We start from the raw sequence: 15243 nt of genomic DNA on the forward strand, positions 1-15243 counted from the left end.
AATTGCTTTCCCCATATAAGATGTACAATGAGGACCATTGTCAAACATTACCTTGGGTATATGTTGATGGTTGTTCTTACCATGCCACTATTGATAATGAGCGCAGATTAGTCGCTGGCATTGGTATAACTTGGGCAAATGGATTCTCAAATATATCTATAGGTTTCAACATTGGACCAAGATCCAGTCAAGTTGCAGAACTCACTGCTGTTCTCAAAACCATTGAAATGGCTATTGAACATGGTATTCATGAATTTGTGATCATAACTGACTCAAATTATGTGCGTGACAGTTTTGTTGAATACCTGCCAACTTGGAAAAGAAATGGCATGCAGAAAAGCAATAACAAACCAGTCAAGCATGGCAAGTTGTTCTGCGAGATAGATAATCTGGTGGTATCCAATGATTTAACCATACACTGGAAAAAGGCCAAGGGTCATTCCAGGGTTCTAGGCAAAGATAAGGAAGGCAATGATCTTCCGGATTCATTAGCCAAACAAGGAGCCATAACTGGCTTAATATTGACCACTTAATGGGTGCAATTCAGGTAGAAGCCATTACCAGAAACCAGGCAAAACAACAGAGTGAGCCTAACTTGGTACAATGGTGTCAGGATTCTCCTAGTAAGGACCTGATCACTAGTCAAAAAGAAGACCCCATTGTAGGCATCTACTATAAACACATAGAAGATCCAGAAAGCAACCCCATATCAAAAGATGACTGTATTGACAAAGAAGATCTTAGAATCTTAATAAAGTCCAGATCACAATTCAAGTTACAGGATGGTTTGTTAATTAGAACCTCCAAAACTGGCATTCAGCAATGGGTAGTACCCACTAAGTTCAGAGGTCTAATGCTTCAACATGCCCATGATGCTCCCACATCTGGTCATCGTGGTGCCAAACTCTCGTACAAAATATTGCATGACTACGCTTTTTGGCCACACATGTTGATCTGTCCACAGTTCCAACCCACTGCGCCAACCCATAGAGCGCCATTGCAGAAAAGGGGGATGGTAATTCCATGGTCAGATATACAAATTGATCTTATTGGTCCCGTGATAAGATCATCAAGAGGTAACAAATACATGCTAACAGTGACATGCCTATTCACTAAATGGGTAGAGTGCATTAGTGCACCTAACAATAGTGCTGAAACATGCGCGGCTTTTCTCATCAACCATGTGTTTTCCAGATTTGGTTTGCCCCAAAGAATCGAGTCAGATCGGGGAACCCACTTCACTAGCGAAGTGATGACCAAAATGGGGAAAATACTAGGGGTAAAAAGGAAGCTCCATATTGCTTATAGAGCTGCCTCAAGTGGTGGTGTAGAGCGTTACAACCAGTCCATTGTTAAAATCCTCAAAAAGTTTGTAAATGAAACGGGTAAAGACTGGGATGTAAAACTACCTCTTGTCTTAATGGCATTAAGAGCAACTCCAAGTAGTGCTACCAAGATGTCACCTTTTGAACTGATGACTGGTATAAGAATGGTTCTACCTCAGCATCTGCTGTACCGTACATCAGACCAGAACTTGATAAACACTGCCAATACACATCAATATGTGGAGAACCTAAGAAAGCACCTGCAATATGCATTTGCATTTGCCCAAAGAAACTTAGAGAAAGCTGCAACTACCACAAAAACCTATTATGATCTCAAAACATCCAAAAAGGAATATGAAATAAATGATAAAGTTTATCTTTATAACTTTGGAAGAGATCCGGTTAGGGAGAAGAAATGTCTTCCCTCATGGAAAGGTCCTTTTGTCATTACTGACAAAATATCTCCAGTAGCCTATAAAATATGGATCCCCAAAAATGAAAGTTTCATAGATAAATGGGTCCATATCAATCAGCTGTGAGCATGTCATCCTAGATCCCAACTACAAGTTATAGAGGGATAATGAAGTGTCATATCCCCAAATGAAATAAAGACAATGTAGTTTAAAGATGACTAGCTGATAAACATGAAGGCTCAAAAATAAAAGACTATGGGGGGTAGTTATCAAGCCGTCAACCTCAAATACGCTGGAATTCCGCAGCGTATTTGTGGTGAGGCTGATTCGCCTTAGTTATCAAAGGCTAGAGACCGGCAAAAGTAGAATTTTGTGACGTAAACTTCGATCCGCCGGACTCAGTCCGACACAGATCAATTCTTACGTCACTCCAGATGTTCCGCACACAAGTGCGGCACAATCTGACTACTTTTGCTAGTTATCAAAAAACTAGCAGGTACGCTCGGCACTTTTACGGCCCAGCGTACCTGGTTTTCAAACTGCCACCCTGGAGATGGCGGATCCCATAGGAATCAATGGGAGTCTGACCATAGCGAAAGTACAAGTTTGCTGCTGCCAGATATCCCATTTATTCCTATGGGAGCTGTCTACACCTAACACCCTAACATGTACCCCGAGTCTAAACACCTCTAATCTGTCCCCCCCTACACCGCCGCAACTAAATAAAATGATTAGCCCCTAAACCGCCGCTCACGGAGCCCACCGCAAGCTACTCTATACATATTAACCCCTAAACCCCCGCTCACGGAGCCCTCTGCAAGCTACTCTATACATATTAACCCCTAAACCGCCGCTCCCGGAGCCCACCGCCACCTACATGATACCTAGTAACCCCTTATCCTGCCCCCCCTATACCGCCGCCCTCTATAATAAAGTTATTAACCCCTATCCTGCCGATCCCGCACCTCGCCGCAAATAAATAAATAGTTTAACCCCTAAACCGCCGCTCCCTGACCCTGCCGCAACCTATATTAAATTTATTAACCCCTAATCTGTCCCCCTACACCGTCGCCACCTATAATACATTTATTAACCCCTATCCTGCCCCCCACTACACCGCCGCCACTGTAATAAAATTATTAACCCCTAAACCTAAGTCTAACACTAACCCTAACACCCCCCTAACTTAAATATTAATTAAATAAATCTAAATCATATTTCTATTATGAACTAAATTAATCCTATTTAAAACTAAATACTTACCTTTAAAATAAACCCTAATATAGCTACAATATAAATAATAATTATATTGTAACTATCTTAGGATTTATTTTTATTTTACAGGTACTTTTCAATTTATTTTAACTAGGTACAATAGCTATTAAATAGTTATTAACTATTTAATAGCTTACCTAGCTAAAATAAAGAGAAATGTACCTGTAAACTAAAAACTAACCTAAGTTACAATTACACCTAACACTACACTATACTTTAATAAATTATTCCTATTTAAAACTAAATACTTACCTGTAAAATAAACCCTAAGATACCTACAAAATAATTAATAATTACATTGTAGCTATCTTAGGATTTATATTTATTTTACAGGTAACTTTGTATTTATTTTAGCTAGTTAGAATAGTTATTAAATAGTTATTAACTATTTAATAACTACCTAGCTAAAAGAAATACAAAATTACCTGTAAAATAAATCCTAACCTAAGTTACAATTAAACCTAACACTACACTATCATTAAATAAATTAAATAAACTACAAATAACTACAATTAAATACAATTACCTAAACTAACTAAAGTACAAAAAATAAAAAAAGCTAAGTTACAAAAAATAAAAAAAATAAGTTACAAACATTTAAAAAAATATTACAACAATTTTAAGCTACTTACACCTAATCTAAGCCCCCTAATAAAATAACAAACCCCCCCAAAATAAAAAAATGCCCTACCCTATTCTACATTAAAAAAGTTCAAAGCTCTTTTACCTTACCAGCCCTTAAAAGGGCCTTTTGTGGGGGCATGCCCCAAATAATTCAGCTCTTTTGCCTGTAAAAAAAAAAAAATACAACCCCCCCAACATTAAAACCCACCACCCACATACCCCTAATCTAACCCAAACCCCCCTTAAAATAACCTAACACTAATCCCCTGAAGATCATCCTACCTTTAGTCGTCTTCACTCAGCCGAGCCACCGATGGAACTGAAGAGGAGACCCGGACCGGCAGAAGTGATCATCCAAGGGGCGCTGAAGAAATCTTCCATCCGATGAAGTGATCCTCCAAGTGGCGCTGAAGAAATCTTCCATCCGGGTGATGTCATCTTCCAAGAGGCGCTGAAGAAGTCTTCTATCCGGGCGAGGTCATCTTCGAAGCCGGGTCTTGAATCTTCATCCCGCCGACACGGAACATCTTTCTTTCCCGACGGACTACCGACGAATGAAGGCTCCTTTAAGGGAAGTCATCGAAGATGGAGTCCCTTCAATTCCGATTGGCTGATAGGATTCTATCATCCAATCGGAATTAAGGTAAGAAAAATCTGATTGGCTGATTGAATCAGCCAATCAGATTCAAGTTCAATCCGATTGGCTGATCCAGTCAGCCAATCAGATTGAGCTCGCATTCTATTGGCTGTTCCGATCAGCCAATAGAATGCAAGCTCAATCTGATTGGCTGACTGGATCAGCCAATCGGATTGAACTTGAATCTGATTGGCTGATTCAATCAGCCAATCAGATTTTTCCTACCTTAATTCCCATTGGCTGATAGAATCCTATCAGCCAATCGGAATTGAAGGGACGCCATCTTGGATGACGTCCCTTAAAGGAGCCTTCATTCGTCGGTAGTCCGTCGGGAAAGAAGGATGTTCCGCGCCGGCGGGATGAAGATTCAAGACCCGGCTTCGAAAATGACCTCGCCCGGATAGAAGACTTCTTCAGAGCCTCTTGGAAGATGACATCGCCCAGATGGAAGATTTCTTCAGCGCCGCTTGGAGGATCACTTCATCGGATGGAAGATTTCTTCAGCGCCCCTTGGATGATCACTTCTGCGGGTCCGGGTCTCCTCTTCAGTTCCATCAGTGGCTTGGCTGAGTGAAGACGACTAACAGATTACTTCAAAGATAATCATTTGTATATTATATATATTTCATATCTGTTTCCAAGGATATCCCACGGAGGCGTGAATTTAGGATCCATATCAGATGATCACTGACCCCTAGTTCTGCTCTGAAGCCACCTATATTGCCTCTCATAAATTTTGGAGACATCAGTTCTATTTACTATAAAACCCCCCTTGCCAAATAGTTTCAGCTGAATGAAAACCTGTTTATCCTAATTAAAAGATAACATAGTCTTTATAACAAACAAAGAACGGATGGAGACAAAGTTCTGAGCATAAACCAGATAAACTAGGCAAGATCCCTAGGAACTGAGAATTAACATAAACGTGTTAAATAGTCCCTGCTGTGTCAAATATACAAGTATTGAACCATGGACTACAAAAAAAAAACCCATTCTTTTTATTCTCTAATGAAATGAAATATCTGGGTGAATAGATATATAACAATGCATAATCTGCTGGATTTGATATAATTTCAGATCTGCATAGAGATGAATGTGCATATATATATATATATATACTGTATATATATATATATATATATATATATATATATATATATATATATATATATATATATATATATATATATATATATATATATATATATATAGTATTAGAAGAAAGAAAAACGAGGAACTGCAGACTCTTTTCCAAAGTGGTTAGTTTTAATGAGCAGACAAGTGAAAGACACAGTCACAGTGTGCAGGGCTGGATCTGAAGAGTTTCCCGCATGCTCACATGCGCTTCATTTCATGAAAACATGAAAGGTCTTACTTAGCCTCTGTGTTTTTAAGAATATTTGTGGACCTAAAAGTAAATGATTAATAATACTTAATTTTATTTCAGATGGACCATAGACATATGAATGCTTAAATCATTTCTAACAATTGTTTCCATTTCTATTGCAGGCATCAATTCATATATGCAGAAATTGTCGGAGACATAGAATATATTATATTACGTGAAAACATATAATAGGAGTAATGAATTCACAAGACTGGTGATCTAATTTTGGCTGCCATACCTGGGAACATTTCACTAAGCAAGAAGCTGATAACTTTACCTTGATATATGCAATTCACTTTCCTTCGAATGAGATGACCTAAAGACCACTACAAATTTGTTCAGATTGATGAAGTATAATTGTCCTAATTTATATATATAAAAGGTTATTGGTATAAACATAGTCAATTTGTATTAAATAGACTTAAAGAAGCAGTTTGTATTTCAAGTTAGTATTTCATAAGCCTGTGTAGTGTTAAAAGTTTATTTTTGTATGCTAAGGATTTTATTTAAAGCAATTGTCCACTGTAAGAATATATGTACTTTAGTACCCTAATTAGAATTGTATTGCTGGATATTAGTAGCTGTGATATTTTAATCTCATTGTGTTAACTGAATGAAATGCTATTGTAAATCAGGCTCGCTTTAAAGGTAAACTTTTATGAGCTTGGCAAGAAGTATACACTGTCCTATTGTTTAAATTAGCTCTGTTAGAATTGTATTGCTTGGGTATTTAGCTGTTAAAGATCTTGGAATCTCATTGTACTAACAAGGTGAACTTTTACTGTGAATAAGATAGATTTTTATGAATGTTGCATAGCCTATTTGAATGGTTTTAAACGCATATAGTGTCGACTCATATTCTAATTCTCACAAATATTTATGTATCAACATGTTCATAGTTATTTACTAATAATAAAGAATTCAGATATTTATATTAATTTCGTTGTCTTAGTAGAAGTATATTGATTGTGGGTTCAGTCTAAAGATTGTTAAATATATTCCCTGCCATATACTCACACATTGTTTGGAGAATACTGCTAAGATTTTTATAAATATACTGACATAACGGTATAGCCGTACCGCCGCGACTTGTAATACGGGAGACCTGCATATTCCGTGCGCAATGGCCAATTTTTTAGCGGTATAGCCATACCACAAAACTTGTAATTTTAACGCCCGCTGGTATTACGAGTCTTGAAGGTACAGGCTCACCGCTCACTTTTTTGGCCAGACTTGTAAATACCGCAAATCCACTTACGTAAATTGCGTATCCTCTTTTTTCAGTGGGACTTGCATATCGCCCGTATAACGAGTCTGCCAAAAATTGAGCGGTAGACCCTCTCCTGTCAAGACGCATTCTAAAGTCAGTAGTTAAGAGTTTTACACTACAACGCCGTAGCATAAAACTCTTAACTAAAGTGCTAAAAAGTACACTAACACCCATAAACTACCTATTAACCCCTAACTCAAGGCCCTCCCACATCGCAAACACTAAAATACATTTTTTAACTCCTAATCTGCCGAACCGGACATCGCCACCACTATAATAAATATATTAACCCCTAAACCACCACACTCCCGCCTCGCAAACATTAGTTAAATATTATTAACCCCAAATCTGCCGTCCCTAACATCGCCACCACCTACCTACATTTTTTAACCCCTAATCTGTCGCCCCCAAAGTCGCCACCACTATACTAAAGTTATTAACCCCTAAATCTAAGTTTAATCCTAACCCTAACACCCCCTAACTTAAATATAATTAAAAGAAATCTAAATAAAAATTACTATCATTAACTAAATTATTCCTATTTAAAACTAAATACTTACCTATAAAATAAACCCTAAGGTAGCTACAATATAACTAATAGTTACATTGTAGCTAGTTTAGGATTTATTTTTATTTTACAGGCAAGTTTGTATTTATTTTAACTAGGTAGAATAAAAAATAAAAAAGCCCTACCCTACACTAAATTACAAATAGCCCTTAATAGGACCTTTTGCGGGGCATTGCCCCAAAGTAATCAGCTCTTTTACCTGTAAAAAAATTACAAATCCCCCCAACATTAAAACCCACCACCCACACAACCAACCCTACTCTAAAACCCACCCAATACCCCCTTAAAAAAAACCTAACACTAACCCCTTGAAGATCTCCTTACTGGGAGAAGTCTTCACCCAACCAGGCCGAAGTCCTCAACGAAGCCGGGAGAAAGCTTCATCCAAGCCGGGCAAAGTGGTCCTCCAGACGGGCAGAAGTCTTCATCCAGATGACATCTTCTATCTTCATCCATCCAGCGTGGAGCGGGTCCATCTTCAAGACATCCGACGCAGAGCATCCTCTTCCTTCCGACGGCAAACACTGAATGAAGGTTCCTTTAAATGACGTCATCCAAGATGGAGTACCTTCAATTCCGATTGGCTGATAGAATTCTATCAGCCAATCGGAATTAAGGTAGAAAAAATCCTATTGGCTGATGCAATCAGCCAATAGGATTCAGCTGGCATTCTATTGGCTGATTGGAACAGCCAATAGAATGCCAGCTCAATCCTTTTGGCTGATTGCATCAGCCAATAGGATTTTTTCTACCTTAATTCCAATTGGCTGATAGAATTCTATCAGCCAATCGGAATTGAAGGGACGCCATCTTGGATGACGTCATTTAAAGGAACCTTAATTCAGTGTTTGCAGTCGGAAGGAAGAGGATGCTCCGCGTCGGATGCCTTGAAGATGGACCCGCTCCGCGCCGGATGGATGAAGATAGAAGATGCCATCTGGTTGAAGACTTCTGCCCATCTGGAGGACCACTTCGCCCGGCTTGGATGAAGACTTCTCCCGGTAAGGTGATCTTCAAGGGGTTAGTGTTTGGGTTTTTTAAGGTGGTATTGGGTGGGTTTTAGAGTAGGGTAGGTTGTGTGGGTGGTGGGTTTTAATGTTTGGGGGGAATTTGTAAATTTTTTTACAGGTAAAAGAGCAATGCCCCGCAAAAGGCCCTTTTAAGGGCTATTTGTAATTTAGTGTAGGGTAGGGCTTTTTTATTTTGGAGGGACTTTTTTATTTTGTTAGGGGGATTAGATTAGGTGTAATTAGTTTTAAAATCCTTTAATTTGTTTATTTTCTGTAATTTAGTTTTTGTTTGTTTTTTGTACTTTAGCTGATTTTATTTAATTGTATTTAATTTAGGGAATTTATTTAATTATAGTGTAGTGTTAGGTGTTAGTGTAACTTAGGTTAGGTTTTATTTTACAGGTAAATTTGTCTTTATTTTAGCTAGGTAGTTATTAAATAGTTAATAACTATTTAGTAACTATTCTACCTAGTTAAAATAAATACAAACTTGCCTGTAAAATAAAAATAAACCCTAAGATAGCTACAATGTAACTATTAGTTATATTGTAGCTATCTTAGGGATTATTTTATAGGTAAGTATTTAGTTTTAAAAAATGAACAATTTAGTTAATGATAGGAATATTTATTAAGATTTATTTAAATTATATTTAAGTTAGGGGGGGTAGGGTTAGGGTTAGGGGTTAATAAATTAAGAATAGAGGCGGCGACGTTGGGGGCAGCAGACTAGGGATTAATAAATATAATGTAGGTGGCAGCGATGTTGGGGGCAGCAGATTAGGTGTTCATAAGTATAATGTAGGTGGTGGCAGAGTCTGGAGCAGCAGATTAGGGGTTATTAGTTATAATGTAGGTGTCAGCGATGTCGAGGGCGGCAGATTAGGGGTTAATAAGTGTAGGTAGGTGGCGGCGACAATGGGGCGGCAGATTAGGGGTTAATAAATATAATATGAGTAGGGAAAGGGAGACTAGTGTAACTTTAAGTGTATAACTTTACCTCGAGCTAAAAAGCAATGCTCAGGTGATTATAAAACCTTATATGAAGGAAATAAAGTGGTGTGCAGACCCTTAAACTATTTATATATTCACAGTATAAAGGAAGATAGAATAACAACCATAATTAGATTGCTATTAAGAAAGACAGGGATTTCATTACAACCTTTTTTAATGTAAGTACTAAGCAATTGCAAAGCTCCGCATTTTAGCGGTATGTGAAGTCCATTCTCAGTAACCACAGACTTCCAGGGCATACAAATAGAAACTAATTTACTAATGTAAGACACATGAACCAAATAAACAAAAAAAGCATGGATAGACGTTATGCTTGAAACAGTTACGCTGTCAAAATTTTATTAAATATTTGTTGTATATTTAGCAAACGGTTCGCTGAAGCTTAAAACTGTGAAGTGTATGGACTGACAACACCTCCACTAGAGGGTGGTTACGTACTGGACGTAAAATTCGCCACCATAGTGATCCTTGAGGATCTATGCCAGTACACAGAAAAAATGTTTGTAACCTAAGACAAGCAGCATGAATTAATGTGACAGCTAAATCATACGTAATGGAGATAATATGTAGCTCTAAGTATTGTGCACAATACGTTATTTAGCAAATATTTTATAATAGTCATACCTAAATCTTATGACAAAGAACAGTATAGACTGTGGGGGATGAAAAAACAACTCCAGTATCAGCAGGCACCACCAATATAGTGAGAGGTATCTGGTGTCATGAAAATAAATTCTGGATCTATGTTTAACAACCCCTGAATACAGTCTAACTGAATGCTGGCATCTTTGATTAAAACATACAAAACATACGTAAGCAGCGCTGGTATTGGAGTGTGGTAATGAGCAAAATTTTGCTCAACGCTCACTTCTTGTCTGGTTTGTAAAAACCCGTAATGCCAGCGCTGTCTATAAGTGAGCAGTGAGCATAAACTGCTCGTTAGCACCACACAGCCTCTAACGCAAAACTCGTAATCTAGGTGCTAGTTTGTTTATTCCCTTTTGTGGTGCTAGAAAAGGACTGAAAGTTTCTGCTGTTTCTTTACCCTCTTGGTTGAAACTCTTGATTCACAAGACTTACTTGGAGGCAGGTCAGCCTCCACCGCAACGGATTACTGCTTATTCTACTAGGTCAGCCACCACTTCTTGGGCTTTTAAGAATGAGGCTTCAGTTGACCAAATTTGCAAAGCTGCTACTTGGGGGCGGAATTATCAGGCTCTTGATTGACACCCCCTGCTAGTGACCGATTGGCCGCAAATCTGCAGGGGGCGGCATTGCACCAGCAGTTTACAAGAACTGTTGATGCAATGATAAATGCCGACAGCGTATGCTGTTGGCATTTATCGATGTGCAGCGGACATGATACGCTATATCGTATCATGTCCGCTCGCACTATGATAAATTTACCCCTTGGTATTCTTTGTATACTTTTACTAAATTCCACCATGTTTTTGCTTCTTCTGAATCAGCCTATGGTAGGATTGTCATTCAGGCAGTTGTCTCAGCTTGATTTTCTTTTGCCTAATTGAGTGCATTTAAAAAAAAAAGTTCCCTTGTTGGGTTTTTGTGGAATTGTAGATTAATTTTCTCAGCAAAAAAATATCGTCTAGATTACGAGTTTTGCGGTATGAGTGAAAATGCAGCGTTATGGCTCTTTTTCACTATCGCTCGTATTACGAGTCTTGCAGGTATATCTGTCCCGCACACTGTTTTGGCTGAAATGCAACGTAACTACCGCAGCTTTTAAAAAGTCATTTTTCAGTCGGACTTCCACAGCGCCAGTATTACGAGTTTGCCTGTCCAGCCAAAAAGTGAGCGGTACAGTCTATACCGTCAAGATCCATACCGTAAACTGAAAGTCAGTAGTTATGGGTTTTATGTTACAACGCCGTAAAAACGCATAACTAAAGTGCTAAAAAGTACACTAACACCCATAAGGCCCTCCCACATCGCAAACACTAAAATAAAATTATTGACTCCTAATCTGCCGCTTCGGACATCGCAAACACTATAATAAACATATTAACCCCTAAACCGCCGCACTCCCGCATCGCAAACACTAGTTAAATATTATTAACCCCTAATCTGCCGTCCCTAACATCGCCACAACCTACATTACTGTTATTAACCCCTAATCTTCTGTCCCCAAAATCGCCGCCACTATACTAAAGTTATTAACCCCTAAACCTAAGTCTAACCCTAACCCTAACACCCCTAACTTTAATATAATTAAAATAAATCTAAATAAATATTACTATTATTAAATAAATAATTCCTATTTAAAACTAAATACTTACCTATAAAATAAACCATAAGCTAGCTACAATATAACTAATAGTTACATTGTATCTATCTTAGGTTTTATTTTTATTTTACAGGTAAGTTTGTATTTATTTTAACTAGGTAGACTAGTTACTAAATAGTTATTAACTATTTACTAAATGGCTTAGGGTTTATTTTAGTTTTAAATAGGAATTATTTAGTTAATGATAGGAATAATTAATTAGATTTATTTTAATTATATTAAAGTTAGGGGTATTAGGGTTAGACTTAGGGTTAGGTCTAGGGGTTAATAACTTTAGTATAGTGGCAGCAACGTTGGGGGCGGAAGATTAGGGGTTAATAAGTGAAGGTAGGTAGCGACGACATTGGGGGCGGCAGATTAGGGGTTAATAAGTGTAATGTATGTGTCGGCGATGTCGGGGGTGGCAGATTAGGGGTGTTTAGACTCGGGGTTTATGTTAGGGTGTCAGGTGTAATATAAAATTTTCTTTCCCCATAGGAATCAATAGGGCTGCGTTACGGAGCTTTACGCTCCTTTATTGCAGGTGTTAGGCTTTTTTTCAGCTGGCTCTACCCATTGATGTCTATGGGAAAATCGTGCACGAGCACGTAAAACCACCTGTATGAAAGAAAGCATAATTTATGCTTACCTGATAAATTAATTTCTTTCATGGTGGTGGGCGTCCACGCCCAACCTTAGTTTTTCCCTGCTCCTTTTTTTGCAAAGCAGGCAGCTGTAGCATCCTGTTAGTGAGTGTAGTAGTGGGTGGCACATCATTTGCAGGACTTTTTTGGGTGGTTAAAAGAAAAGGTAAGTAACCATATATGGGGGGTAAAAAAGAATATGGGGAGGGCATTGTAATGGCTTCAAAGGTAGCAAATGGTTATTTTTTTGCTCTTTGCAGCATAACAATATAGTTTAGTGTCCTGTTGAAATATAAAACAAATGCCATTCAAAAAAGCCAAAAAATAGACTTTAAAGGGACATGAAACCCAAAAAATGTATTTCATGATTTAGACAGAGCACACAAATTTGAACAACTTTTCAATGTACTTCTTTTATCTAACTTGCTTCGTTCCCTTTGTATACTTTGTTTAAAAGCATATCTAGATAGGCTCAGAAGCTGGGAGCTAGCTACTGATTGGTGGCTGCACATATATGCCTTTTGTGATTGGCTTACCAATGTGTTCAGCTAGTTCCCAGTAATGCATTGCTGCTTCTTCAAGAAAGGATTCTAAGAGAATGAAGCAAAATTGATAATAGAAGTACATTGAAAAGTTGTTTACATATGCTCTATCTGAATCATGAATGAAAATATTTGGGTTTAATGTCCCTTTAACAGGTGCAAGGTATTGAATGTGAAAGGTCCAAAAATCCTTTAAAAAGCTGCCAAAAATCTATTTTCTTATTGGTTGAAATACAGGTGTCAGATTTCTTCTCAATACAATATTTAGGAGGGGGTTTCAAAGCACAAATGCACTTGAAAAGAGTAAGGGTGTTTCCAAAAAATTTGGAAAGGATTTAGATTTGAATGTGTTGTGAAAGTCATGAGAAGCACATCATGCAGGAACTGTAACCTTGATTAGTGTTAAAATAAATGTTATTTTTATAATATCACACCTTGTATCCTGGAGTGTGTTGCGGTCTGATCTGCCACTGTGCGAACGCTCCAGACGTGGCGGGAGTTGTTACTACAGATTTGGATACAATTTGTTTGCAATACACAAAAGCTTTGAGCCCTAGTTTGCGAGTGTTTACCTGCTGCTGAACCTTGCTCTGACTAAGGAGCCGATTTATCAAGGGTCGAATGGCCCCTGATGCCCCTGTTTCCACGTGAGCCTTCAGGCTCACCGGAAACCGCAGTTATGAAGCAGCGGTCTTAAGACCTGGTCCTCTGAGGCTGCAGACATCAATCCGCCCGATCCTATACGTCCGGGTTAATTGACACCCCCTGCTAGTGGTCTATTTGTCGCAAATATGCAGGGGGTGGCATTGCACAAGAAGTTCACTAGAACTGCTTGTGCAATGTTAAATGCCAACAGCGTATGCTGTCGGCATTCAGCAATATCTGCGTCAGACAGACATTGATACATCAGCCCCTAAGTGTCTACCCTTTTGGCTCTCTGAAAGTTTAAACTGACTACCTGTTGCTGAACCCTGCTTTACCTAAGTGACTACTCTTTGCTTTTGTACGCAGGAAGATTGAACTTTCAACCTGTTGCTGAACCCTGCTCTTCCTAGTAACCTTCTATATTATTTAACCCCCTGGTGCTGAGAGTTATTGGTTCAGCTTTCTGCTGCTGTCTCCTGTTTTGCTGTGTGGATTATTCTTTTGCCTTGCCCCTCATTTCTAAGAGTTCTAAGCTTCCTATTTTCTGCTTTGCCTATCCTACCTCATCCCTTTTAGCTGTTACATTTAGCTCTGGGATTTTTCTATATCTTTTCACCTGACACCGGGATAAGAAGGCTACTGGCCAGGATTAGTCTTATAAAGAAATATCCCATGAACATTAAAATGGATCTATGTGGGCCACTTAAAGTCCTCCACACCAAACTTGTCAAACCATGGACCTCACTTTGTGCAGAGGGGCACAGTCATGGAGGAACAGGAAGCACCCAAAGATATTGTATTACAGAAGGTAGCGTTCTCCTGGCATCCATCACTCAGATTCTTCCATCAGACTGCCAGATAGTGAACTATGGATCGTCACTCCAGAGAACACCTTTCCACTTCTTCAAAGTCAAGTGGCGCGTGCTTTTCACCACTCCAGCTGACGCTTGGCATTGTGCATGTTAATGAAAGGCTTGTGTACTATTTGCAGCCTTAGAAGCCCATTTATTGAAGCTCCCGATGCTTAATTCTTGAGCTGATGTTTCTTCCAGAGGCCGTTTGTAAATGTGTAGTCAGTGATACAACAGATAATAGGAGATACTTGCTACACACGCCAGCACTCTTCAGCCCCACTCTGAGAGTTTGCAAGGTCTACCACTTCATAGCTGGGCTGTTGTTGCTCTTAGACACTTCGGAAAAATAGCACTTGCAGTTGACAGGGGCAGATTTGTGGTAAAGGTCGACTTTGCCCTATATATTTAGGGTCAGACTATCGGCTAGATTACGAGTTTTGCGTTATGGTTTTAATGCTGAAAAAATGGTTGTGTTGGTATAGCTGTACCGCAAGCATTTTAGCCTGTAACGCAAAGTCAACCCTGCACTCAAAAAAAATATGTTTTTGCATGGGATTTCCATAGAGCCGGTATTACAGGTTGTGCAGTGAGGCTAAAATGCTTGTGTTACAGTCTATACCGATACGCTCAATACCGCCATCTGAGAGCAGTAGTTATGGATTTTGTGTAACAAAAATGTTTCACAAAACTCATAACTAAAGTGTTACCAAGTACACTAACACCCATAAACTACCTATTAACCTCTAAACCGCCA

The 15243-nt window shown here is 38.7% G+C and overlaps 1 long non-coding RNA gene across 2 annotated transcripts in view; it reads left to right on the forward strand.

The window, feature by feature from the left end:
- LOC128653466 (uncharacterized) overlaps positions 1-6599 on the forward strand; it is an 87418-nt gene extending 80819 nt beyond the window's left edge. For both annotated transcript variants that reach the window (XR_008401355.1, XR_008401356.1), the window contains exon 4: positions 5784-6599. This is a non-coding gene — a long non-coding RNA (uncharacterized LOC128653466). The remainder of the gene's footprint in view (positions 1-5783) is intronic.
- The last annotated feature ends 8644 nt before the right edge of the window (positions 6600-15243 follow it).

Source organism: Bombina bombina, chromosome 3, assembly GCF_027579735.1.
Source record: "Bombina bombina isolate aBomBom1 chromosome 3, aBomBom1.pri, whole genome shotgun sequence".
NCBI classification, from domain to species: Eukaryota; Metazoa; Chordata; class Amphibia; order Anura; family Bombinatoridae; genus Bombina; species Bombina bombina.